The 27931-nt window shown below is 50.0% G+C and overlaps 2 long non-coding RNA genes across 2 annotated transcripts in view; one reads left to right on the forward strand and one right to left on the reverse strand.

Moving 5' to 3' along the window:
• Positions 1-1610: 1610 nt before the first annotated feature.
• The window catches only part of LOC135180323 (uncharacterized), a 29997-nt gene continuing 3676 nt past the window's right edge, over positions 1611-27931 (reverse strand). The window contains exon 2 of the long non-coding RNA XR_010304390.1: positions 1611-3191. This is a non-coding gene — a long non-coding RNA (uncharacterized LOC135180323). The remainder of the gene's footprint in view (positions 3192-27931) is intronic.
• LOC135180321 (uncharacterized) lies at positions 2722-19008 on the forward strand. Its single transcript, XR_010304389.1, has 7 exons — positions 2722-2799; positions 7052-7146; positions 11683-11772; positions 12017-12140; positions 16926-17049; positions 17184-17313; positions 18644-19008. It is a non-coding gene; the product is annotated as an uncharacterized LOC135180321 (long non-coding RNA).

Genomic DNA, 27931 nt, shown 5'->3' on the forward strand with positions numbered 1-27931 from the left:
TCCTTTCCAACCCTGACAGTTCTGTGATTATTCCACAGTCTACTATGTCTCACTGTCAAGATCTCCTCACATTGCTTCAAGCTGTAACCCTTAGGTTAGCCTACAGAATTTTTTGCTGCTTCAGCTCTTTTATCAAACCTTTCTCTGTAGTTCCTGTACTCATTTACTCCTCACTTAGTCAAACTTTGCATCCCCCAGCCTTGGAGTATTTTGTCAGAAGGTTTATTTCCAGCCGAGGAAGTGATTTGATTGCTAGAGCAGCAGAAAGATTGTATTGTCAGATCTGTATTCTCCTAACCATATTAGGGCAGTATCTGTACTTATTTATACCTCCTGCAGTGTCAGTGCCTGCAGAACTATTACAAAAGTACAGAAATTGGTCTGTTGGGCTTCTTGTTGCTCTGTAGACAGCGTTGGGTAATCTGAAGTGACATCCAGCTGAAAAATAGCGAAGAGCAGTGAGGTGGAATGTGGAGCCTGTGCAAAGGCTCTGTCACCTGATTGTTGAAGCAGAGATACAGCAAGGGGATGTGGTGCAGAAATGAAGAGCCTCTGAGCTTGCATGCATCTGTGGAGAGAGGTGTCCTGCTCTGGGCTGGGCCAGCACCAATCCTGCTCAGGGCTGGCACTGCCCACCTCAGGCTCTGCTCACTCAGGCACTTGCTGAAGCTCAGGGCAGCCTTGCACAGCCAGGGGCTGCTGCTAGCAGGGAAAAGCTGATGGCACAGCTCCTGCCAAGGGCTGGGGGGGCAGAAGGGCACCGCCTGACACTTGCTCCTCTGCATACCAAGAGCACTGCCACAGCTGTGTCACACCTTGGGGGGCAGGAAGGCAGAGGTGGCAGCTGTGGGGAGGAGCAGACAGCACAGGTGAGCCTCAAGTGCCCAGCAAGAGCGAACAGCCCATGGATGGCATCTTCAGGATCAAGCTGAGGGATGCCCAGGGGCAAGGCTTGTCTTCGCTGGCCACTGTCCCAGGAGGTCTCTGTCCCATCTGCCTTCCAGCCCCATCCCTGTTTTCCTCAATCCAGCTCCAGAATCTGGTTCCCATCTGCTGCTGAGTCCAGTCTGTGCTTTGCCCAGTGCCTGCCCACAGAATCAGTGGTGCCAGTGGTGCTCTCAGGGCTTGGCTTCCATGTTGGTTTGTGTCTCTATCCCACAGATATCTCTGTGTTTCTTTCCCACTGATCAGTCTCTCTTCCCTTTCTTTTCCCTCAGGGAAGGCAGAAGGGTTCCTGGAGAGCCCCTGGCACTCAGCTGTTGGCCAGTCCAGCCCTGACCCTTGGCAACATGGATGGCAAACAACATCAGAGCTGCTTGCTGAGGGAATGAGTGAAACACAAAGGAGTAATGAGCACTAATTGGTGTTTTTCACACTGCTGCATTAATATTTTGGTGTTCCTTCTGGCAGCAGCAGGGAAATGCAAGTGTTCTGCATTGTTTTCTTATGTTAGAGGTGCTCAAAATGTTCTGTTGGTGTTTCTCCATTAGTTCTGTCTCTGGCAACCTTTCTTATTGACTCCAGCAGCATGTGAGCTGCACACAGGGTGTGGTGGTTTGGGTGTTAGTCGCCCCCCACTTTGGAAATCACCCAGACTAGGCTCAGCTGGCTCTGGCAACTTGAATGAAGCTTTTATTTACAGCTTAGCTCAATATACAAGCAGATATTTACAGTATATACAGAAATATACAAGGTAAGAGGTGATACAGAAACACAACAGCCCTCCCAGAAACCTGAGTCCCCAGGAGGGGCTCCCAACCACCCTTCCACCTTCTCCCACCCCTCTCAATCTTATCCCAGTCCCAAGGAAGAATGGAGGTTTGGCCAGGGGGTTAGGAAGCAAAGTGGATTAATCAGAAAGACAGCAGAGAGGCTAGAGAAAGAAATGAGCTCGGAGCTCCCCAGCAGAAGTGCCTTATCTATGTTTGCATTCTTGTTCTTATACCTCTCAGCAAGCCTATGAGTGAAGCAGACATCACCTTTGTTTTCCTTTCACAGCCTGTAATCTAGTTCTTCTCACCAAAACATTCTAGCCAGCTTCAAACTAGCACACAGGGTTGTGCCAAGCAGCCCAGCTGGCTGAAGTCATTTATGTCCATGAACTGGTGGGACCCACCCCCACATGCAATGAAATCCTCCAGACTAGGCTCAGCAGGCTGGAAGTTAAGGAATGAAGCTATATTTATAGATTAGCACAACTTGCAAGCACTTATACACACACAGAGAGATATTTACAGTTACATACAACATAAAAAGTCACACAAAACCACAAAATCCCTCCCAAGGCAACCACATTGCCAGGAGGATCCTGACACAAGCCTCCTCCCCCCACTGCATCTTTTCCTCCCTTCAGAAATAACAGAACAACCCACATATATCTCACCTGATAAATCTGGAGAGATCTGAGGTGAGATGTCAAGAAAAAGATGATGACAAGGAGGTTAAAGGAAAAAGGCTTAGGTCAGAGTAAAGAGTTGAGGCAGAGGCAAGCACACAGACCACCAGAGAGAAGGAACTGAACTGAGAGCTGAGCAGTGCCTGAGAAGTGAGTGTCTTATCTGCATTTGGCCAGTTGCATTTCTCAGCAGGAGAATGAGTCATATAAGGGACTGCTGGGTTGTTTTTTTCTTTCTTCTCACAGCTAAGGGTTTAATTTCTCTCAGTAAGATATTCCAATTAACCTCAGCCCTCCACACAGCTGGGGAAGACCTGGAGAAACTTGCCTGGCTGTTCTTGGTGGTGGTGGTGGTGGTCATTCAGCTGCCCTCCCTAAGGAGCTGCAAGAATGAACTGCAGGAGGTGAGACTCACAGATGTGTCTGCAGGCTGCAATCTCTAAATGGGATTTTTTTCCCTCCCCTTCTTTAGAGATCTATCTCTTCTCCAAAGAAAAAATAGCTACAAGGATCTCTTGGGGTAGATAGGGCACGGGGAGGTCCCTGTATTAGCATTGTTTGGTCACTGTCACTGGATATCAATTTCCATGGGGCTGGCATGATTCACTATATCTGTAGCTGTTGTCTGCATTTATCTATCCCTTCTGGCCCTTGTTGCAAATCTCCATTCCTTCAGTAGTTTTCCTGCCTCTCTCTGGTTTGGTTTAGTTTCCTTGTTCCCTGGAGTTTTGCTGTTTTCCTTTTCTGCGCACTTCTTTGCTCTGAAGGAAGCTTCACTCTGTTATCCTGCACCTGGCTGGAAAAAAGGTAGGGAGAGCAAGGTCGGGAGAGAAAGGTACAGAGCTTCCTTTCCTCTTTCCCCCCACATTCCCACCCCCTCCCCTGCCCTCTCCCCCTATCCCTCCCCTCTTTTCCATTTCCTTTTTCCTCTCCTCTCTACCCTCCCTGTCCTGAAGCTGAACAAGAGAACATTCTCCAGGGGTGGAAATACAACTTTCCAATGGAGTTATTTCCTTGATTTTTATTTAGAAGAAGATAAATGAAGCTGGCTGTAGGATGTTGGCTACAAATGCTTTTCATGGATATCTTCAGGAAAAGAAAAATGGATCAAAGGTATCACACATGTTAGCTATGGCTTCAAAATGAAATAAAATTCCACGGGCTGCAGCAGCTCTGCTGTGAGCACAGGCTGAGGGAGCTGGGGGGGTGCACCCTGCTCCAGGGGGACCTCAGAGCTGCCTGCCAGTGCCTGAAGGGATCCTGCAGGAAGGCTGCAGAGGGACTTGTGCTGAGGGCATCTGGAGCCAGGCCAAGAGGGAAAGGTTTGGAGCTGAGGCAGAGCAGGGTTAGAGCGGGGCTGAGGAAGAAGTTGTTCAGTGTGAGGGTGCTGAGAGTCTGTCCCAGGCTGCCCAGGGAGGCTGTGGCTGCCTCTTTGCCAGGAGTGTTGCAGTCCAGGCTGGATGAGGGCTTGAGCAGCTGAGTCTAGCTGAGAGGTGTCCCTGGGCATGGTGGAGAGGTTGGAGCAGATGAGCTCTGAGGTCCCTTCCAGCCTGAGCCATCCTGTGATTCTGTGAATTCTCTTCTGGGAACCTGTCTCGGTCCCACCCCAGTTGTGTTCTCCTGCGCTCTGGGTGTGTTCTGGTGTGGGAGCTGTATAATCCCCAAGCAGAGATGTTGCTCTGCAGCTTTATCTTCTGCCAGCTTTCTGAAACTTTCTCTAAGTCAATCCAGCATGGAAATGGTGCAGTGTGGAGGATGAGTACAGTAGAGATCATTTTCGCCCTGGGCAGGAGAAGGGCCTGAATGTGGTATCACAGGGCAGAAGACTGATTTAGAGTAGGAGTTGGAGTAGATGATCTCTGAGGTCCATTACCTCCTGAGCCATTCTGTGCTTCCATGATTCCATTAGAATAGTTTTTTTTAGGGGAAAATGCCCAAGAAATGATATAACTAATTATCTTGAAATGAATTTTAAGGTGGACTTGGTAAATGTTCCTGGATGCAGAGAGGCTGAGCTACCTCTGCACACACAGACTTTTCTTCAGCTTCTTGACCCGTTTGAGTTAAAAGTCTTAAAGTAGTTGCTGTACTACAAAGGCTTTTACATATCTTCAGTTCTTCTCTTCTGAAAGGTTTGATCCCTTCCCCAAAAAAATCAGCTAGAAATGAAGAGCTGTTGTCTTCTCAGCTCTGAGCTGGGAAGATAAGATTTCAAATGCTCCATTAAGCATGATGTTTCTGCAAAGAAAGATGAATAAGAGAGTTGGGAAGAGTGCAAGTGAAGAGTGAAAGGTCAATGATGTGAGCTGCAGGAAGGCTGAACGCAGTCGATCTGGAGGGCAGGAATGACAATAAAGCAACAGGCTACGAATCCATAAAGTGATTTCCCAGGAAGCAGAGGGACTAATTGCTCTTGTCAGACCTCAAGGTTAAATGGAAGAGTTATGGGGCTAAATGAGAGAGCATAAACCAAGAGGCCCTGATGCTTACTGCTTCAGAACTGTCTTCAGTTATTAGAAGTTCCACTGAGTAGTAGTTTTGCCATCAGTTAATTTATTTTTGAGGCACTTGCATTGCTGTCATGTGGCTGGGCTGGCACCAGCTGAGTGCCAGGGGCTCTCCAGGAACCCCTCTCCCTTCCCTAAGGGAGCAGAAAGGGAAAGGGCTGGGAAAGAAACTAACCCAACTGGGATGGAAAGAAGAACAATGCCATGGGATAGAGACACAGAGACACAAACCAACATGGAAGCCAACCCCTGAGGGCACCACTGATGCTGGGGGCAGGCACTGAGCAAGGCCCAGGTTTGACTTAGCAGCAGATGGGAACCAGGTTCAGGAGCTGGATTGAGGGGAAACAGGGCTGGGGCTGGAAGGCAGATGGGACAGAGTACTCCTGGGACAGTGGCCTTAGAAGAAGAGGCTTGACTCTGGGCATCCCTCAGATTGCTCCTGAAGATGCCATCCAGGGGCTGCAATCGCTTGCTGGGCACTTGAGGCTCACCTGTGCTGGCCAAGCCTCCCCACAGCTGCCACCTCTGCCTTCCTGCCCCCCCCCCTCCCCACAGCTGTGGCAGTGCCCTTGGTATGCAGAGGAGCAAGTGTCAGGCAGAGCCTTTGTGCCCCCCAACCCTTGGCAGGAGCTGTGCCATCAGCTTCCCCCTGCTAGCAGCAGCCCCTGGCTGTGCAAAGATGCCCTGAGCTTCAGCAAGTGGCTGAGTGAGCAGAGCCTGAGGTGGGCAGTGCCTGTTCTGAGCAGAACTGGTGCTGGCCCAGCTCAGTCCCAGATGATGTTTCAGGTTCTCCAGAAATGCAGTCCTAGTGCTGTCATCCACTTTCACTATCAGATTAGGTACAGTTATAAGGAGCACACACTATTATTTTGGGGGCATTGGTTGCACAGGTCAAAATGTTTTAATTTTGTGCTTTGAAATTAATTTGTAATGCTCTTCCTCTTTAATTAAGATGGACAAGAAAACAGAAATTCCTCAGGGGAAAGCAAGAAGAATTCTTTCCCTGTTTTCAAAGTGCTGAGAATGTGAGGAAGCTTTAACAAAGCAGGAATAAAGACGCACCCCCTCTGCCACCTTCCTCTTCCTCTCTCTCAATGCTGAGCTCTCCCAAGGCACGCAGGGGAAGCACATTGCCAGTAAACAGGCTTGCCTTGGTTACCTTCCCTGCTTTAGCACTAATCCATGGCCCCTGGGGAGCTGCAAATCAGGGACTGAAAACAGCTATCTAGGTAATAAAAGCTGCAGGGTAACTCGTTTAAAAGTTACTGGGCAGAAATTATGATTGCTGAGTCTTGCAGCAACGTTCCTGTGAATTGTCTCTTGACTTCGATGGAGTCAATTAAAGGCACTTAATTAGTGCAGTTAGTAATCATCTGCTAACATTACAGGCTGTCTGGTCTGTTATGATTTGTCTGCTTTAATACCCTTTAAGAAATGACCTCGTACAGACAAATGTGGTTGAGCATTCTCTTCAGTTTGCAACTTGCCTCTGCACTGAGTGGGCTCTTTGCAGAGGTCTCAACAGCTGAGACCTCAGCTCAGCTCCTCAGCTTAGAGGAGCAGCATTTCTTGGGCTGATCTCTCTCCTCCTGCTTCTTTGTGGTTCCTGCTTTGATTCTTGCATCTAGGGAAGAACGACCCCATGCACCTGTACAGGTTAAGTGCTGATTTGCTGGAGACCAGTTCTTCACAGAGAGAGTGATTTCCCATTGGAATGGGCTGCCCAGGGAGGTGGTGGAGGCACCGTCCCTGGGGGTCTTCAAGAAAAGCCTGGCTGAGGCACTTAGTGCCATGGTCTAGTTGACTGGCTAGGGCTGGGTGCTAGGTTGGACTGGATGAGCTTGGAGGTCTCTTCCAACCTGGCTGATTCTATGATTCTATGGAGAGAAGGATCTGGGGCTTCTGGTGGCCAGCAGGATAGCCACAAGCCAGCAATGTGCCCTTGTGGCCAAGAAGGCCAAAGGAATCTTGGGGTGGATTAGAAGAGCTGTGTTTAGTAGGCTGAGAGAGGTTCTCCTGCCCCTCTGCCCTGGTGAGGCCACATGGGGAATATTGTGCCCAGTTCTGGGGTACTCAGTTCAAGAAGGACCTCAGGGAAGCAAAACAGTTCTGTGATTCTATGAAACCTGAGAGGTCTGTATTACAGGTATTTGCTGGGGAAAAGACAGTGGAGGAAGGAAGCTCAGCACCATGCTGGAGGGACTGCAGGCTCATGACTGCCTGGAAGATTGGCATCACAAGGTGGGGTAGGAGCAAGCTCGAATTGGATCATGTTAAAGTAGTCACAGCAACAAAAAAAAATTGGCATTGATTCCTCTTAACCTCTACAAGCAACAAGAAATGTTTTCACACTAGGGAGGGATTCTGTTACTGCAGCCAGTCTGAGTGCTTATGTCTGCTGTGCCACCTGTAGCATCCCTCAAAGGGGTCATTTTCTCCTGACTGGGAAATGATTCCCCAGCACACCAAACGCCCCCATTAGATGTGGCTCATGTTTAAGTTTCTGGGATTGCTGCTGTGCTGCCAAACCCTTTTAATTTTGATTTGCTGATGTTTGTCAAACCGAATGGGAATCAGAAACATGGCAAGAGTGATGTTCAAGCAATGCATTTGTTTTGACAGGACTGAAAAACACCCAGGCAGAAAGAAGGAGAGAGATTATCCTGTGACAAAGTATCTTACTCTACCTGAGAGGCACTGATTCACAGCTGAGCCATTTAGAGTTGTTCACATGCAGCACCAGCATCAGAAACTGTTTGCAAGAGCAAGCAGCATCTGCCGAGCTGACCTGTGAGATTCTGAGTTTGGTTTGGGTTTTTTTTTTCCCTGCAACAATTATTCCATATTCAGGCAGCCATGAAAGGATGGAGTGGGTGGAAGACAGCTTTCAATCACCTCTGATTTCCTTCTTTCTAGGTGCCTGCTGGTACCTGTAGCACTTGTGAAGGAATGAGGTCACAGCAAAGGCTGCACCCCTCAAGCGTGAAGTTCACAGGCTCACAGGATGCTAGGGTTTGGAAGGGACCCAAAGAGACCCTCGAGTCCAACCCCCCTGCCAGAGCAGGACCACACAATCTAGTTTAGATCGCACAGGAACACATTCAGACAGGCCTTCTCCAGAGAAGGAGACTCCACAGCCTCTCTGGGAAGCCTGTTCCCCGGAGCAACATGATCCTTACAGGAAGGAAGTTCCCCCTTGTGTTGAGGTGGAACCTCCTGTGCTGCAGCTTACACCCATTGCTCTTTGTCCTATCCCAGGGAGCAAGTGAGCAGAGCCTGTCTTCCCCCTAGCCTTGAGCTCTGTGGTAAAGGGTTGGACTTGATGATCTGTGAGGTCTCTTCCAACCCTGATGATACTGTGATACTGTGATACTGTGATATCCTGACACCCACCCCTCAAATATTTATAGACATTGATGAGATCCCCTCTCAGTCTTCTCTTCTCCAGACTAACCAGCCCCAGGTCCCTCAGCCTCTCCTCATCAGGCAGCATTCCCTAATCATCCTCATGGCCCTCTCTCCAGCAGATCCCTATCCCTCTTAAACTGGTTATCACAGTATCACAGTATCACCAAGGTTGGAAGAGACCTCACAGATCATCAAGTCCAACCCTTTACCACAGTGCCCAAGGCTAGACCATGGCACCAAGTGCCACATCCAACCTTGCCTTGAACTGCCCCAGGGACGACGACTCCACCACCTCCCCAGGCAGCCCATTCCAGTGCCTAATGACTCTCTCAGTGAAGAACTTTCTCCTCACCTCGAGCCGAAATTTCCCCTGGCGCAGCCTGAGGCTGTGTCCTCTTGTTCTGGAGCTGGCCACCTGAGAGAAGAGAGCAACCTCCTCCTGGCCACAACCGCCCCTCAGGTAGTTGTAGACAGCAATAAGGTCACCCCTGAGCCTCCTCTTCTCCAGGCTAAACAACCCCAGCTCCCTAAGCCTCTCCTCGTAGGGCTTGTGCTCAAGGCCTCTCACCAGCCTCGTCGCCCTTCTCTGGACACGCTCAAGCATCTCAGTGTCCTTCCTAAACTGGGGGGCCCAGAACTGAACGCAGTACTCGAGGTGTGGTCTGACCAGTGCAGAGTACAGGGGCAGAATGACCTCCCTGCTCCTGCTGACCACACCACTCCTGATACAAGCCAGGATGCCACTGGCTCTCTTGGCCACCTGGGCACACTGCTGGCTCATGTTCAGGCGGGTATCAATCAGTACCCCCAGATCCCTCTCTGTCTGGCTGCTCTCCAGCCACTCCGACCCCAGCCTGTATCTCTGCATGGGGTTGTTGTGGCCAAAGTGCAGCACCCTGCACTTTGAGCTATTGAACCCCATCCCATTGGCCTCTGCCCATCTGTGCAGGCGGTCAAGGTCCCGCTGCAGAGCCCTTCTGCCCTCCAGCTCAGTCACATCTGCCCCCAGCTTAGTGTCATCTGCAAACTTGCTGATGACTGACTCGATGCCCTCATCCAGATCATCTATGAAGATGTTAAAGAGGATGGGGCCCAGCACTGATCCCTGAGGGACACCACTAGTGACTGGCCGCCAGCTGGATGTGGCACCATTCACCACCACTCTCTGGGTCCGGCCCTCCAGCCAGTTCCTAACCCAGCACAGAGTGTTACCATCCAAGCCGCGGGTTGACAGCTTAGCCAGCAGTTTGCTGTGGGGGACAGTGTCAAAGGCCTTGCTGAAGTCCAGATAGACCACATCCACAGGCCTCCCCACATCCACCAAGCGGGTCACCTGATCATAGAAGGAGATCAGGTTAGAAAGGCAGGATCTGCCCTTCCTAAACCCATGCTGGCTGGACCTGAGATCTTTGCCATCCCTCAGGTGCGCAGTTATTGGCCCCAAGAGAACCTGCTCCATCAGTTTCCCTGGCACTGAGGTCAGGCTGACGGGTCTGTAGTTCCCAGGTTCCTCCATCCGACCCTTTTTGTGGATGGGGACCACGTTGGCCATTTTCCAGTCTCCTGGAACCTCTCCGGTGAGCCAGGACTGCTGGAAAATGATGGAGAGTGGCTTGGCCAGCTCAGCTGCCAGCTCTCTCAGCACCCTGGGATGGATCCCATCTGGTCCCATGGACTTGTGGGTGTCCAGATGGCTCAGCAGGTCCTGAACTAATTCCTCATGAATTTCCAGGGGAACACACTGCTCCCCGACCCCATCCCCCAGTTTAAGAGGCCATTTGCATCCTCCTCCTCTCTCCTTACTGTTGAAAACTGAGGCAAAGAAGGCATTCAGGACCTCTGCCTTTGCTTCATCATCAGTTATAGTGTTCCCCTCCTGGTCCAGTAAGGAGTGGAGGGTCTTCTTGCCCTTCCTTTTAGCATTGATAAATTTATAAAAGTGTTTTTTGTTAAATTTCACGGAAGTGGCCAGCCTAAGTTCTAGCTGAGCCTTAGCCTCTCTAATTTTTCTCCTACATAGTCTGGCTACCTCCTTAAACACATCAGGAGAAGCCTTCCCCTCCTTCCAGAGGCGATACACCCTCTTTTTCTCCCCCACTTCCTTCAGGAGCTCTTTGCTCATCCAGGCTGGTCGCCTCCCCCTGCGGCTCATCTTTCGGCATGTGGGAACTGCCAGTTCCTGTGCCTTCAAGAGCTCCTGTTTAAAGTAAGTCCAACCATCCTGGACCCCTTTGTTCTCAAGAACTGCTGCCCAGGGGACATTGGAAATAAGTTCCTTGAGCAAATTGAAGTTTGCCCTCCTAAAGTCCAAGGTGTAGGTTTTGTTGAGGTGCCTCCCTACCTCCCTGTATATTGAAAACTCCACTAACTCGTGGTCGCTACACCCTAGGCAGCCTCCCACTATCACATCTCCTACCAGCCCTTCTCTGTTGGAGAGCAGCAGGTCAAGCTGAGCTTGACCCCTAGTAGGCTCGTTTAACAGTTGAGTCATGAAGCTGTCCTCCATGCACTCCAGAAATCTCCTGGACTGCCTCCTCTCTGCTGAATTAAGTTCCCAGCAGATATCTGGCAGGTTAAAGTCACCCACAAGGACAAGATCTGAAGATCTTGAGACAGCCTCCAACTGTTTGTAAAATATCTCATCTGTTCCCTCATCCTGGTTGGGTGGTCTGTAACAGACTCCAACCAGGATGTCAGATTTATTAGTCCTACCTCTGATTTTAATCCACAGGGTCTCTACCCCTTCATCCCTCACTTCTAGCTCAATGGCATGGTTCTTACAGTTGGGGAGGTGGAAGGTGCCCCAAAGATGCCCATGCAACCAAAGCATCTCCCTTTGCTTTGGGGCAAGCCAAAGTACCTCTTGGGCACATAGGTGAATGCTGCTTACAGGACACAGGTTGAACTGTGGCATCACAGAATGGTTTGGGTTGGAAAGGATCCTTTCAATGTCATTTTGTCCAACCCCCTGAAGTCAGCAGGGCCATCTGCAGCTAGAGCAGGTTGCTCAGAGCCCCAGACAACCTGACCTGCAATGGTTCCATGCATGGGGCTTCTCCCACCTCTCTGGGCAGCCTGGGACAGGCTCTCACCCCCCCACAGTGTAAAAGAAATTTCTTTTCTCCAGTCTAAATTTCCCTTTTCAGTTTCAAACCATCATCTCTTGTCCTGTCACAACAGGCCCCGAGAAAAAGGCTGTTCCCAGCTTTTTGATCACCTCCCCTGAGTACTGAAAAGCTGCAATGAGGTCTCCCTGGACCCTTCTCTTCTCCAGGCTGAACAACCCCAGCTCTCTCAGCCTGGCTTCACAGCAGGGTTCTTTCAGCCCTTGGATCATTGTTGTGGTGTCCTCTGCTTCTGCTCTATCAGGTCCATGTCTCTCCTGTGCTACGGGCTCCAGACCTGGATGAGGAGTCCACCATGAGTTACCTTCAGAAGATGCAGCAGTTATTCCACCAGGTAATTCTACCTCCAGCAGCTAAACTGGGCTGCCAGGTTTAGTTACTCTTTGGGAGCCTGGGGACACGTTCTGGCTGTGACATCCCTTCCTACTTCACTGACACTTCAGAAACTCTTCTCTGCCTTGCTGAGCAGCCTGGCAGAGTGTCTCACATTTCAGAACCGAAGCAAAACTGCTGCCTTCTTTGTATTTGTTTTCTAGTTTTTGTCTTCTTTCATTTCTCTTTATTTTCTCCACACACAGCTAAAAGAAACCTCTGTCCTTCACTGAAGAGTTCCAAGAGCTCTCATCATATTTGCTCTCAATTTGTTCCAAGATGAGATCCTTAAAGCTTTCAGTGAAAAATTGTGCTGGGAATTGTCTTCAGGTGGGCAAATTCCCTTCTTTGTTGCCTGGGTGTATTCAGAAGAGTCAGACTGCAGTCAATATGATATTGATTTTGACCTTAAATTCCTGAATCTGCATTTAGATTCAGAGTGTAAAAAAGGCAACTCCAATGAGATGTGATTTCCATTAGTACAATTGCTCAATGAAGATGCATTTTGGTTTTGAAATGTTTCTTGGATTTCAGCAATGTAGCCCCACGTAGAATCTTCCCTTTCTGTTTCATTTTGCTTTATCCAGCTGTGTGCATGACCCTGATCTCGTGGGAGATGTGTGCTGGCCTGGCCTCCACAAACCACCACACCACAGCAAGTATATTGCATCCATGTGACAGAGTGAATTGTTACCATACAGGGATCAATAATGTGTTATTAAATACAGCAGAGCCTCAGTCGGTGAAAAAACACCTCCACCTTCCAGGAACCCTGCTTCTGAGGGGCAGGGTGAGCCAGAAATCCACTCCTGACAGGTCCTGCTGCTCTTCAACAGATAAATTCTTCACTTGCAGCCTTCACTCCAACCGTCAGAAAGTGAGTGATGCTGCACGGCCAAAGGGTTGTAAATGCAGCCAGGAAGTAGCCAGTGGCAGGCTGAGAGTTGGGGCTGTGCAGTGTGCAGAGAAGGCTCCCAGGAGACCTTACTGTGGCCTTCCAGTATCTGAAGTGCCCTAAAAGAAACCTGGAGAGCAACTTTTTAGCCTGTCAGGTAGTGATAGGACTGGGGGGGGGATGGAACAAAACTATCAGTGGGTAAATTCAGATTGGAAGAAGTTCTTCACTGTGAGGGTGGTGAGATCATGGCACAGGCTGCCCAGAGAGGTAGTGGAAGTCTCATCCCTGGAGGTGTTTAAGGCCAGGCTGGATGTGACTCTGGGCAACATGATGTAGTGTGAGGTGTCCCTGCCCGTAGCAAGGGGGTTGGAACTGGATGATCCCTGACAATTCTGTGATTCTATGAATGGCTTGGTTGGAAGGGAGCTCAGGTAGGCTAGCTGAGAGGTGTCCCTGGGCATGGTGGGGAAGCTGAAGTAGATCATCTCTGCTTAGAATGATCTCAAGAGGTTATAACAACACATTCAAAATGATATCTGGAGTCAATGATCTCAAGTCCCTTCCAACCAAAGCCACAGGCTCACAGGATGTTAGGGGCTGAAAGGGCCCTCTGGAGAGCCTCCAGTCCAACCCCTGCCAGAGCTGAACCAGAGAATCCAGCACAGGTCACACAGGAACACATCCAGACAGGGCTGGAAAGGCTCCACAGAAGGAGACTCCACAGCCTCTCTGGGCAGCCTGTGCCAGGGCTCTGGGACCCTTACAGTCAACAACTTCTTCCTCATGTTGAGGTGCAACTTCCTGTACTGCAGTTTCCATCCATTGCCCTTGTCCTGTGCCAGGGCACAAGTGAGCAGAGGCTGTCCCTGTCCCTCCCTTCCTGCTTCTCAGCCCTCAGCTGTTGACAGACATTGCTCAGATCCCCTCTCAGCCTTCTCCTCTACAGACTAAGCAGCCCCAGGGCTCTCAGCCTCTCCTCATCAGGCAGTGCTGCAGGCCCTTCAGCATCCTTGCAGTCCTCCCTTGGACTCTCTCCAGCAGATCCCTGTCCCTCTTGAACTGGGGATCCCAGAACTGGATGCAATATTCCAGGTGGGTCCTCAGCAGGGCAGAGTAGAGGGAGAGGAGAACCTCCCTCCATCTGATGGCCACAGTCCTCTTAATGCCCCCCAGGACCCCATTTGCCTTCTTGCCCAGCAGGGCACTTTGCTGTCCCATGCAGAACTTGTTGCCCAGCAGCACTTCCAGGCCCTTCTCCACAGGGCTGCTCTCCAGCAGATCAACTCCCAACCTGTACTGGTGCAGTTTATTTTCCTTCCTAGGTGCAGGACTCTGCACTGATCCTTGCTGAACCTCATCAGGTTCCTCTCTGCCCAGCTCTCAGCCTGCCCAGGTCTCACTGAATGCTCCCAGTTTCCCTGTTTTTGTTCACTGAGGTTCCTGCACCTTCTCAAGCATCAGTGAGCTCAGTGAAAGGCTCTCACACCCCACTGTCCATCACAGGGGCCATGGGAAATGCCTTCCCTTTTATTTCTCTCCTTGGAAAGGTTGGGTCATCAGTCAGAACTGCTTCCATGTCAAACACAACGTCTGAAGTCCCCAAACTGCACCAAATAAGCACACAGAGTCAAAGGCATCTTTCAAAACGTGAAACATGCTGCTCAGACAGCCCTAGATGGTGTCAACAGGCATAGGACAGAGGATAACTCTTCCTGTGTGGTGAATGAATTTCTGTAACTAACCATGGAAACCTCTGAACCAGCAGCTAGTTGAAATCTCATTTGGTAGAGACACTTCTCACTAAAGCAATTCCTCTCAGAGAAATGTGGATCTAATTTGCCAAGTGTGATTTGAAAGAAGAAACACAGAGATGGATTTGGGGTGGGTGGGGGTTTTATACCCACACGGGATAGTTTGACTCCAGGGAAAGGGGTCAGAGGTCCTCTTCCTCTCCCATAGTAACACTTCATTGAAGGCATCCTGTAAGCAGAGATCATAGAATCACAGAATCATAGAATCAACCAGGCTGGAAGAGACCTCCAAGATCATCCAGGCCAACCTAGCACCCAGCCCTAGCCAGTCAACTAGACCATGGCACTAAGTACCTCATCCAGGCTTTGCTTCAACACCTCCAGGGATGGTGACTCCACCACCTCCCTGGGCAGCCCATTCCAATGCCAATCACTCTCTCTGTGCAGAACTTCCTCCTAACATCCAGCTTAGACCTACCCCAGCACAACTTGAGACTGTGTCCCCTTGTTCTGTTGCTGTTTGTCTGGCAGAAGAGACCAGGCTGGCTACAGCCTCCCTTCAGGTAGTTGTAGACAGCAATGAGGTCCCCCCTGAGCCTCCTCTTCTCCAGGCTGCACACCCCCAGCTCCCTTAGCCTCTCCTCATAGGGTTTTTGTTCCAGGCCCTTCACCAGCCTTGTTGCCCAGCTGCAACAACTCTGTATATCACTAATGGTTTATGGAGCAAAGGAGCAGATTCCTCACCTTTGTGGCTCTCCTCCAGCAGCTCTGTGTCCTCCTTCTGCTGGTGACACCAGAACAGAAGGCAGGATTGGAGGTGAGGTCTGAGCAGAGTAGAAGGGCAGAACCACCTCTCTTGCCCTGCTGCCCACACTCCTTCTGGGCTGCATGAGGGCACTGCTGGTTCATGGGGAGCTGCTCAGCAACCAACACTCCCAAGTCTCTCTCTTCAGAGCTACTCTCAACCCACTTTGCATCCAGCCTGGATTTGCTCCCAGGACTGGCCTGACCCAGAAGCAAAAAAAAAGCAGCACTTGGACTTGTGGAACTATCTCCTAATAATCTCAGCTCATTTCCAAAAGGCTCCTGTGAAAAGCAACCATTGAGCTTCACTGCAGAATCATTTCAGATGCTACAGAACTATAGAATCACAGAACCACAGAACTGCCAGGGCTGGGGTCTTCTTCCCCACACTGTTGCTTTTAGTCCAGTGCTGGCCACACTTTTCCTGATGCACCTCAGGCTGCCATTGGCTCTCTTGGCAGAAGGGCACATTGCTGCCCATGCAGAACTTGCTGCCCACCAGCACTCCAAGGTCATTCTCCACGGAGCTGCTTTCCAGCAGGGCAACCCCAGCCTGTACTGGTGCTTGTTGTTATTTCTCCCTGGATGGAGGACCCTGCACTTGTCCTTACTGAACTTCAGTGAAGTCTGATTCTCTTAACTTTGCAGTTGCAACCTCTGTCCATCTCCCCCTGCATTACAGGCCTGATAGGCACACCCTGCTGGGCCATTTCCAGGCCACTTTAGTTGTGCTATTATTTTTAATCCTGTATTTTGATTCCATAATGCACTATGAGAAGCCAAAATCAATAATTCCTGCTGTTAAGGTGAAGAACTCAGTTGAACCAATAATTCACAGGTCATTTGATCTGCATGAGGTGAGAGCATCCTCTGGCAGAGAACAATTTTCCCAGACACACTCAGTAGTTGGAATTATCTGACTATTGTCTTGGGTAAATTTTTAAGTCCTTCTATTGAGCAGAACTAATTTTGAAGAAGCCCTTGCTGTTTGCACTCAGCTCTGTGTCACCTTGTGCTGCCTGCTTCATTGGATCAGCTGCACAACCCTTCTCCTGCAAAGAGCTGATGAACAAGCATGGGGAAAAAAACCCCAAAAACCTGTGGTACCTGCTCCAGAGGGAGCCTGTGAAATGTGCTCCAGAGGGAGCCTGTGGAATGTACTCCAGAGTGAGCCTGTGGAATGTGCTCCAGAGGGAGCCTGTGAAAGGTGCTCCAGAGTGAACCTGTGAAAAGTGCTGCAGAGGGAGCCTGTGGAACACAGTCTAGAGCCAGCCTGTGGAACACGCTCCAGAGTGAGCCTCTGGATTATGCTTCAGAGTGAGCCTGTGCAATATGCTCAGCATCAAACAGGCTGTTTGGTCTGGTTCCATAGCTTTCTGTTGAGAATAACCTTTTAGGGCATCACCAAGTGACTCATTTGCAGGCCTTCACACCACTTTGTTGAGAAGTGTCATATGGATGGAAAAACTCTCCAGGTCTTCCACAATAATGCAGCCCTTTTCCAGTGATGTATTTTAAGGGTACATAGTCCTGAGCAGTAATCTGTTATCCTGCTTATTCTTAATTGGCACTGTGCAAACAATAGTTACCAACCCATTCATCTTGCTGCTCTCTTCTCCTTAACCATTCCCTTCTGCAGTATTTAATGCGTTTATCTTTCAGTCCCAGGGGTCTGATCTGCAGCCTACTGAAATCAATGAGCCGATTCACAATGCTTTCAGGGAGCACTGGGAATGCTTTAGAAGGATTTTGGGACACATTCAAGCTGAAGATATTTCTTTACAAGGTAAAGGCTGTGCTGAGGAACGGCAGAATTCATGGCAAAACAAAACCTTGAGTCAGAAGTTGAATGCAAAGTGAGAAGTCATCAGTCAAGAGTTACCTAATCTTCAGGTTTCACTTGTGTGGTTTCCACATTAGGTTGCTAATCCATAAGAAAGCTGGGAAGGGACTTTCCACAAAGGCTCATAGTGACAGGACAAGAAGGGATGGATTTCTGTCTACAGCTACCTGAAGGGACATTGTGGAGAGGCTGCTGCTGAACTCACAGGTAACTGGTGATAGAAAAAAGGGGAATGGCCTCAAGCTGAGGCTGGGGAGGTTTAGATTGGGCACTAGGAAAAAGTTTTTCATGGAGAGAGTGGTCAGGGACTGGAATGAGCTGCCCAGGGAGGTGATGGAGTCACCCACCCGGGATGTGTTTAAGGGTGGTTTGGATGTGGTGCTTAGGGACATGGTTAAAGGTGAATCTTGCAGAGTAGGGTTATAGGTTGGACCTAGGATCCTGAGGGGCTTTGCCAACTTGCATGTATTTGTGATTCTGTGAAGCCAGAGGATGGCAGATTGAGACTGGAGATGAGGAAGAAGTCCTTTCCAGTGAGGGTGGTGAGACACTGGCACAGGTTGCCCAGGGAGGCTGTGGATGCCCCCTCCCTGGAGGTGTTGAAAGCCAGGCTGGATGAGGCCTTGAGCAGTCTGCTCCAGTGGAGGGTGTCTGTGGGAACCCAAAGGATGCAGCTAACAGAACGTTTAGCTCTCCTTCAAGCCTCTGTGCCCCAGAGGTCGGTAGGCGATGGGACATGTTGTTACCCCTTGAGTCGTGTCAGAAAGGATGGGAGTAATGATAACTAAGTGGTGTATCCTTGAAGCAGATGGGAAAATAGCTGCAGAAAACAGCAGCTGCTACAATAGGATGAAACAGTGGGCCTAAGGGGGGTAGGCTGTGGGAAAGTGGTAAAGACCCCACCTGGAGTACTCCATCCAGTTCTGGAGCCACAAGAAGGTGTCCAGAGAAGGGTCAGAAGGATGATCAGAGCTGCTCTGCTATGGAGACAGAGTGAGACAATTTGGGTTGTCCAGTCTGGAGAGGAGGAGGCTCCCAGGAGACCTCATTGTGGCCTTCCAGTATCTGAAGAGGGCTACAAGAAAGCCAGGGAGGGACTTTTTAAGATGTCAAGTAGTGATAGGACTGGAGGGGAAGGTGGGGGGGGGGTGGTGTGATAGATTCAAGCTAGAGGAGGGAAGGTTTAGATTAGGCATTAGGATGAAGAAGAAATGGTTCCAAGCTTCTCCAGGGGAGGTTCAGGCTGGATGCTAGGAAATATTCCTCCCCAGAGAGGGTTCTCAGACACTGGAATGGTCTGCCCAGGGCAGTGCTGGAGTCACCATGCCTGGAGGTGTTCATGCAGCCTGTGGAGCTGTGCTTAGGGACATGGTTTGGTGCTGATCCTGCAGTGCTGGGTTGAGGGTTGGACTGGATGAGCTTGGAGGGCTCTGCCAACAGGATGTGTTCTGTGATCCTGTGACCACTTGCTTCTCTTTCTGCCCTTTATTTTCTTCTGTTGGTGTACTCCTGTCTTGTCTTTTGCCTTCTATTTCAGTGACAGATTTCTGGGCTGAGGAACTTCCCTTCTGAAGAGATGCAATTCCTCCTGTCCCTACTGCATGAGCAGAGCTGCAGGCACTGTATTTATTCAGCTTAGAGATGATTTGTCAGATGTCCTTAAATAATACATTCTAATAGACTTAAACTGGGGGAGCAGTTTGTAAGTTATGTGTAGGAGCTTCATCACCAAATCCTATTTGTTTTGTGGATTTCTCTTCTAATTCCCATGAATCCTTTTGTAAATGTCCTCTTCCTCACAGAATAATGCCAAATACATTTTCTGATTGCTGAGTATTGTTTCTCCTGGAATATGATGGGTTCCTCTGAGGTAGGATTTGTCATGCTTTTACATCTGCTCCTCTTGCCAGGAGTGAGACAGAAGGGTTTGGGGTTTTGCATGATGGCTTTGTCCTGAGTTTTCTAAAATATTTTTTTTATGAATAAAATCAAAGGCATCCTGGGGTGAGTAGGTCAAGAAAGGTTCTTCTGCCCCTCTACTCTGCCCTGCTGAGGCCATAGCTGGAATATTGTGTCCAGTTCTGGGCCCTTCAGCTCAAGAAGGACCTCAGGGAACTGCTGGACAGAGTTCAGCACAGAGCCCCCAAGCTGCTGCAGGCAGTGAACATCTCCTGTGAGGCCAGGCTGAGGGAGCTGGGGCTGGGAGCAGAGGAGCCTGAGAGCTGCCCTCAGTGCTCTGCTAAAGATGTACAGGGTGATGTCAGGGGGATGCAGCCAGGCTCTGCTCAGGGCTGGCCAAGGGCAGCTCAAGGGGCACCGGGGGCAAACTGGAGCAGAGGAGGTGCTATGGGAACAGAAGGAGAAACTTTGTCAGTGTGAGGGTGCTGGAGCCTGGAGCAGGCTGCCCAGAGAGGTTGTGGAGTCTCCACTGGAGCTTTTCCAACCCTCTCTGGTTGTCTTCCTGTGTGCCCTGCTCTGAGTGCCCCTGCTCTGGCAGGGGGTTGAGCTGGATGATCTCTGAAGGTCCCTTCCAACCCCTAACGTTCTGTGATTGTGTGTAATTCCTGGAGGTTTCATTAGGTGGACTGGGATATAAGACAGCTCATTTTGATCTCTGACCTTGGGCTCACTGCAGTCTTTTATGTCTCAAGCTTATTCTAACCACAAGGGATTATTATCAGCCATCTCCAGAGATAAAATGATTCGTGGGACATAAGCATGCTGGTTAAAGTCCAGTGCAGCAGCAGCAAGTTGTTTTGCTAGAGCAGGTCACCTCCCTGACCTGGCTACCTTTTGGGCTACAGTTTATTACAAGCCTGGGGAAGAGAAGGCTCTGGGGGCGACCTAAGAGCTGCCTTCCAGTACCTGAAGGGGTCCTACAGGAAGGTTACAGAGGGAATGGAGTAAAACTATCAGTAGGTGGATTCAGATTGGATCAGTTAGGAAGAAGTTCTTCACTGTGAGGGTGGTGAGAGACTGGCACAGGTTGCCCAGAGAGGTGGTGGAAGCCTCATCACTGGATGTTTTCAAGTCCAGGCTGGATGTAGCTTTAAGCAACTTGGTGTGAGGTATCCCTGCCCATGGCAGGGGTTTGGAACTGGATGATCCTTGAGGTCCCTTCCAGCCCTGACAGTTCTGTCATTCTGGGATTCCATGACTTTTCCTGAGGGTGTCTACAGAAAGGACAAGGGAGAATGATTTGAAGCTGAAGAGGGTTAGAATGCAACTGAGGAAGAAGTTGTTGAGTGTGAGGGTGCTGAGAGTCTGAACCAGGCTGCCCAGGGAGGCTGTGGCTGCCTCCTTGCTGGGGGTGTTGCAGGCCAGGCTGGATGAGTACTTGAGCAGCTGAGTCTGTCTGAGAGGTGTCCCTCGGCATGATGTGGAGGTTGGAGCAGATGAGCTCTGAGGTCCCTTCCAGCCTGAGCCACTCTGTGATGACATTTCCTCACTCTGCAGCTGGGGATGGTATATCTGAGAACAGAACTGACAACCTAGGTTTTAGACTGGCTGCTTTTCCTCTCAGCCAACACAATTACAGCCATGCTCTCACTCTTCTGAAGGGCTTAATTTATTTGTCTTTCACAGAAAGGTTATTTGAAGTCTCCAATATTCAAATGTCAACATTCAAATAGAAGTTTTATTTGCTCTGGATCTTAAAGGATGTTCTTTGTTTCTTAAACCTTTGTTTACAAAGAGGGAAGGTATCTTATGCCAGAAAGTATCTTATGCTGTGGATAAGACTATTACAAAGCTATTGGAAGCAACAATCCAAGATACAAGAGCACACTTTGTATTGCCTCAGGTACGTAAGAATGACTTACAGGATTTGAGGCTGATCTGTTTTCCATAGCAGCTTAAGAACCTTAAAGACCAAGTTTAAAAGTAGTCCCTTGTTTCTTTGTTCTTGCTTTTGTTGTCGAGGGGCTTGGGGGTTTTGTCTGGGGTTTGTTGTGTTGGGTTGTTTTTTCTTTCTTTCTTTCTTTGTGGTTTGCTGTGGTTTATTTTTTTTCTCAAACCAGAATATGAAAGTAGGTCACTGCAGCAGAGGAGGGGCCCTGAACAGCAGCAAGCGAACCTGCAGCCACCAGGGACAGAGCCACAGCAGCCATGCAGTGTCAGCCGCTGGCTCTGCATGAGCGATGCAGCTCGGCAGACCGGGAGGAAGGGAGGTTGTGTGCCCTGTGGTGACCTGAGGCTGCCCTGGGCATCAGCCTCCTCTGGTGCCAGAGGGGCAGCACCAGCGCATGGCCTGCTCTGCTGAGCCAGGGCGGCAGCAAAGCCCAGACGGGCTTAGGCAGGACCAGCTACGCTTAGGCATGACCAACTGGGCCTGGTCTTAGGCAGGACCAACTGGGCATAGGCATGACCAACTGGGCTTAGGCATGACCAGCTGGGCTTAGGCATGACCAACTGGGCCTGGTCTTAGGCAGGACCAACTGGGCATAGGCATGACCAACTGGGCATAGGCAGGATCAGCTGGGCATAGGCATGACCAGCTGGTCTTAGGCAGGACCAAGTGGGCATAGGCATGACCAACTGGGCTTAGGCATGACCAGCTGGGTATAGGCATGACTAGCTGGGCTTAGGCAGGACCAACTGGGCATAGACATGACCAGCTGGGCTTAGGCAGGACCAAATGGGCTTAGGCAGGACCAAATGGGCTTAGGCATGACCAGCTGGGCTTAGGCAGGACCAAATGGGCTTAGGCATGATCAACTGGGCATAGGCATGACCAGCTGGGCTTAGGCAGGACCAACTGGGCATAGACATGACCAGCTGGGCTTAGGCAGGACCAAGTGGGCATAGGCATGACCAACTGGGCTTAGGCAGTACCAACTGGGCTTAGGCAGGACCACAACATTGCTATCAAGCACACACAGTTAGGGGTTGGAAGCGACCCCCAAAGATCATCCAGTCCCACTGCCCCTGCCAGAGCAAGATCATACAATCATGGAATCACAGAATGGTTTAGGTTCGAAGGGACCTCAAAGCTCAGCCAGTTCCAACTCCCTGCCATAGGCAGGGACACCTCCCACTAGAACAGGTTGCTCAAGGCCTCATCCAACCTGGTCATGAACACCTCCAACAAGGTTGTGGATCACAGAATCACAGAATATGATCAAAGGTCTCATTCTGTGATTCTGTGATCCACAACCACCCTGGGCAACCTGTGCCAGTGTCTCACTACCCTCACTGGAAAAAGCTCCTTCCTAACATCCAGTTGAAATATCCTCTCTGCTAGTTTAGACACATTAGTGCTCATTCTGTCATTACAAGACCTTGTCAATAGTCCCTTCCCAGCCCTCCTGTAGCCTCCTTCAGATACTGGAAGGCCACTCCAGGGTCTCCTCAAATCCTTTGCTTCTTCAGGCTGAAGAGCCTCAACTCTTGCATCCTAGAGCAGGGCACACAGGAACACATCCAGGTAGAATCATAGAATCATAGAATCAAGCAGGTTGGAAGAGACCTCCAAGATCATCCAGTCCAACCTATCCCCCAGCCCCATCCAGTCGGTTTTGAATGTGTCCAGAGAAGGAGACTCCACAACCTCTCTGGGCAGCCTGCTCCAGTGTTTTGGCACCCTCAGAGTGGCAAAGTTTTTCCTCTGTTCAGGTCTAGCCTTGAGCTCTGTGGTAAAGGGTTGGACTTGATGATCTGTGAGGTCTCTTCCAATCTTGGTGATACTGTGATACTGTGATCATTGAAAGCTGCTCCTTCCACCATACAAAATGATCTCCTCCACCTGAGGCAGTTTTTAGGGGCTGAATTTATTACCTTCTATATAGGTCTAGAAAGGGAACATCTACATATTGTTCACCACCACTGGACACTAGAGGAAGTATTGGAGTAGTGAATGTTTGTTTGCTTCTCATTTTTTTCCTTTTGCAATGTCTGTTAACTCCAGAGTGGACAAAAGCTCTGGGAAGAGTTAATTAGTTAACACCATTTAACCCTAGAAAACACCTCACTTCTCTGCAGAGATGCCTTGCCTTTGATGTCTGCAAGAGTCTGGAGAAAATTGGAGCAGGTAAGACACAGGAGGAGAGCTTCTTCCTTTGGAAGGCTGAATCCATCAAACAAAACCTTAGCACGTTGGTTTAAATGCTGAAAACAAAGCAAGCCCTGGTGTGGCACAGTGCTTTGCAGAGGGAATTGGTGGAGGTCACAGATCCTTAGTGGGTGAGGGGGCTGGGGCTCAGAAATGCTTTCTTCACCTCCCACTGTGCAGCCATACACTTCACTTTTTATACTCTCTACAGTAGTGGATTCTGGACTCTGGATTTCCAGGATCTCTGGTAAAAATAGAAGGATTTGTGCATGTGAAGAGAGTCCATCACCACAGGAAAGGGCAAGTGAAGGAAGGCTGAGCCCTGATGAGCTTATAGCCTGATCATAGAATCATCAAATGGTGAGGGCTGGAGGTCATCCAGTCCAGCATCCCCTGCTAAAGCAGGACACCAACAGCAGCTTGCCCAGATCTCAGTGCCCAGATAGGATTGGCATCTCACAGCAAAGAAACTTCTCCTCTGTGTTCTACTTTGTACCTGTTGCACCTTGTCCTATCAGTGGGCACTCTGGCCCCATCCTCTTGCCCCCCAGCCTTTAGCTCTTGCTGAGCACTGCTCAGATGCCTTCTGGGGCTGCTCTTCTGCAGGCTCTCAGCCTTTGCTCCTCCCAGAGCTGCTCCAGGCACTTCAGCAGCTTTGGAGCCCTTTATTTGAATCTCTCCAGTAGTTCCCTGTTCCTCTTGAACTGGGAAGCCCAGAAGTGGACAAAACACTCCAGGTGATATCTCACCAGGGCTAAGTAAAGGGGCAGGAGAACCTCCTTTGACCTGCTGACCACACTCTTCTTAATGGCAGCATATGGAAGAGGGTGTTGGTCCAGGGCAACATTGATAGAGGAGAGATGGCTTAAAGCAAAGAAAGAGCATGAGAGGTTTAGCTCTGCCTGGTTGTATTCCTCTCTTGTGTTCCTGGGAGCCTGTTTGAAATTTAATTTCACAAGTTCAGGGACATTTGCAAGTAATTAATTTCAGTGTCTGGCTGTTTCATTCAAGTTTGTCAGTGCTACTGACTCCCTCTTTCTTTAGAATCAGATCATTCCTGCTTGGAGGTGAACCCTCATTAGCCTTCACAAAACAATATAAAAGGGAAATGTCAGAAATAATATGATTAGAGGTGTGTAAAATGACTTCTGGAAGCACAGATACCTGACAAGCCATTAATGAGATCATTAAAAAGACTCCAGAAATGCAATTTCACCTGAAAGCAAGAGACTTGTTGTCAAACACCTAAAAAAATGTATTACAAACCTGCTGTCTAGCTTGAAAACACAAAGTGGATTTTACTGCCTAATGTGAGACACTGACTGACACACAAGGGAAAGGAACCACAGAATATCAGGAGTTGGAAGGGACCTCCACAAATTATCCAGCCCAACCCCTCACCAGAGCAGGAGCATCCAGGGCAGGGCACACAGAAGAAGGGTTTGGAAAGTCTCCAGAGAAGGAGACTCCACAACCTCTCTGGGCAGCCTGCTCCAGGCTCCAGCACCCTCACAGGGACAAAGTTTCCCCCCCTGTTCCCATGGCATCTTCTCTGCTCCAGATTACCCCTGAGCAGAGCCTGGCTGCGTCCTCCCAACACTGCCCTGCAGTGAGGGGGGGCACAGCTGCACTCACAGGGCAAGCTGCTGCCCTAACCAAGGGCTGCCTGGATAGACCATGGTGCCAGCTCTGCCTGGGCAATGCAGTCACCAAGCAGTGGCCTGGCTGTGCCAAATGCTGCTGCAGAGAGCTGGTGATCCACGGTCCCCATCGTGGTGTTCTGATGGAGTGAAAGATGAGGAATTAGCTTCTGCATGCCTGGTGCTGAAGCCAAGGGGGAGCATTCAGTATAAGCTGGATGTTAGGAGGAAGTTCTTCACAGAGAGAGTGATTGGCATTGGAATGGGCTGCCCAGGGAGGTGGTGGAGTCACTGTCCCTGGGGGTGTTCAAGCAAAGCCTAGCTGAGGCACTTAGTGCCATGGTCTAGTTGACTGGCTAGGGCTGGGTGCTAGGTTGGACTGGATGAGCTTGGAGGTCTCTTCCAACCTGGTTGATTCTATGATTCTGTGATCAGCAGCTCTGCTCAGCCTCGTGCATGACCTCCTGGCAAGTGCTAGAGCTAATCCCCCCATCGATTTTTGCTTAGAACACCTAGAGCTGCTTGAGCACAGTCAAACCAGAGCAGCCCAGTCTGCAAGACGTTTAAGTGACTGAAGGCAAGCATTATTTATTTTCTGAGGAGCAGCCCAATAGCTCTTCTGCCCCTCTACTCAGCACTGCTCAGGCCACACCTTGAGTGCTGTGTCCAGTTCTGGGCCCTCCAGTTGAAGAAAGATGCTGGGGTGCTTCAATGTGTCCAGAGAAGGGCACCGAGGCTGAGGAGGGGGCTTGAGCACAGCCCTGTGAGGCTGAGGGAGCTGGGGGTGTGCAGCCTGCAGAAGAGGAGGCTCAGGGCAGAGCTCATTGCTTTCTACAGCTACCTGAAAAGAGGTTGTAGCCAGGTGAGGTTGTTTTCTGCCAGGCACAGAACAAGAGGCCACAGCCTCAAGCTGCATCAGGGCAGGTTCAGGCTGGATGTTAGGAGGAAGTTCTTCCAAGCAAGTTATTGACATTGGAATGGGCTGCCCAGGGAGGTGGTGGAGTCACCATCCCTGGAAGTGTTTAAATGGAGACTAGATGAGGCACTTAGTGTCATGGGTTAGTTAATTAGAAGGTGTTAGGTGATAGATTGAACTCAATGAGCTCAAGGTTCTTTTCCAACCTGGTTAATTCTGTGATTCTGTGATAGATCAGATTGCCCAGAGCCCTCTCCATCCTCACCTTAACTATCTGGAGGGAAGTGGCCCCAGCCACCTCCCTGGGCAGCCTGTTGCATTGTTCCAGCAGCCTCCTGGTGCAGAACTTGTTCCTCACATCCAATCTCAATCTGCTCTGCTCCAGTTTGAAGCCATTGCCCTCATCCAATCCCTGCAGGCCTTTGCCAACAGTCCCTCTCCATCCATTTTTACCTTTGAATAAGACCAAATGTTTGGTAAATCCAGGATGTCTCATTTAATCACAAACCTCTCAGTGCCCTTGCCAGCGACAAGCTGCAATATTTCACTGCATAAATGAGGGACCTGCAGCTGCATCAGATAATGTCTCACTTGTTATTTAGCTGATGAAAGATGGTTTCCTAGGACTGAGATAACTTTCTGACTTTTTTCCTTCTCCATTTTCTTAACAGGGATGACATTTAGACTGAAAGAGGAAAAAAAAAACCCAACACAGCCCAGTGAGAGCAGCCAGCAATACATTGGTTTATTGGTTAGATTTTAATGTTATTTTTAAGCAGCAAATAATGAATTACTTTGACTAATAAGTGCAGAGCCAGATATGATCTATTCTCATAATTAGGTTGACAGCCACCATCAATCCTGTAGTTTCAGTTCATCTGGCTATAAAATCTTGTCTGCTTTTCCCATATCAAGTTTTACCCAATTACACACCATGAAATACAACCTGCTTGCTGGGGGGAGGGTGGGGGTGTGATTGGAGAGGCCTCAAAATGCCTTTGCTTGGCTTTCTGGACTGCAACTGCAGCTCACATCCAGCTTTTTGCCTACCAGCACTGCCAAGACCTTTTCGGTAGAGCTGCTCTCAGTCTCATCACCCCCTAGCCTGGGCTGATCACAGGACCACAGCTTGTTAGGGGTTGGATGGAACCTCTGGAGAGCTTCCAGTCCAACCCCTGCCAGAGCAGGATCAGAGAATCCAGCACAGGTCACACCCAGACAGGGCTGGAAAGGCTCCACAGAAGGAGACTCTACAACCTCTCTGGACAGCCTGTACCAGGGCTCTGGGACCCTTAGAGTCAATAACTTCTTCCTCATGGTGAGGAAGTTGCTGCAGTTTCCATCCCTTGCCCTTGTCCTGTGCCAGGGCACAAGTGAGCAGAGGCTGTCCCTGTCCCTTCCTTCCTGACCCCCAGCCCTCAGCTGTTTACAGACACTGCTCAGATCCCCTCTCAGCCTTCTCCTCTGCAGACTAAGCAGCCCCAGGGCTCTCAGCCTCTCCTCATCAGGCAGTGCTGCAGTCCCTTCAGCATCCTTGCAGCCCTCCCTTGGACTCTCTCCAGCAGATCCCTGTCCCTCTTGAACTGGGGAGCCCAGAACTGGATGCAATATTCCAGGTGGGTCCTCAGCAGGGCAGAGTAGAGGGAGAGGAGAACCTCCCTCCATCTGCTGGCCACACTCCTCTTAATGTCCCCCAGGACCCCATTTGCCTTCTTGCCCAGCAGGGCACTTTGCTGTCCCATGCAGAACTTGTTGCCCAGCAGCACTTCCAGGCCCTTCTCCACAGGGCTCAATTATGCCAACCCAGGGGCAGGACCCTGCACTTGGCCTTGCCAAACCCTGTGAAGTTCACCTGAGCCCACTTCTCCACCCTGTCCAGGTCTCTCTGGCTGACCTGACACAGGATAATAAGCATCCATTTGCCATCAAGCTGCAGCACAAGAGTACAAACCTCCTGGCCCGTGCCAGCAGTCTGCAAGAGCATCACTTAACCCTGCCATGGTGGGCCTGCTGTTAGGCAGCCAACTTCCATGGCTCCCACTGCGAGAAGAAGCAGTCCTAGGAACTGGGTCACCTTCTTTAGCTGTGGTCTTATCCTGGAGCTCACACTTTTTGCTTGTTGACAGTTTTAGAGCACTTTGTGAAGGCAATAATTGGCCTGGGAATATCTGGCTGGCAACAAAGGGCTGGAATGAACTTGCAGTCCCAAGCACAACTCCA

Source organism: Pogoniulus pusillus, chromosome 13, assembly GCF_015220805.1.
Source record: "Pogoniulus pusillus isolate bPogPus1 chromosome 13, bPogPus1.pri, whole genome shotgun sequence".
NCBI lineage: Eukaryota > Metazoa > Chordata > Aves > Piciformes > Lybiidae > Pogoniulus > Pogoniulus pusillus.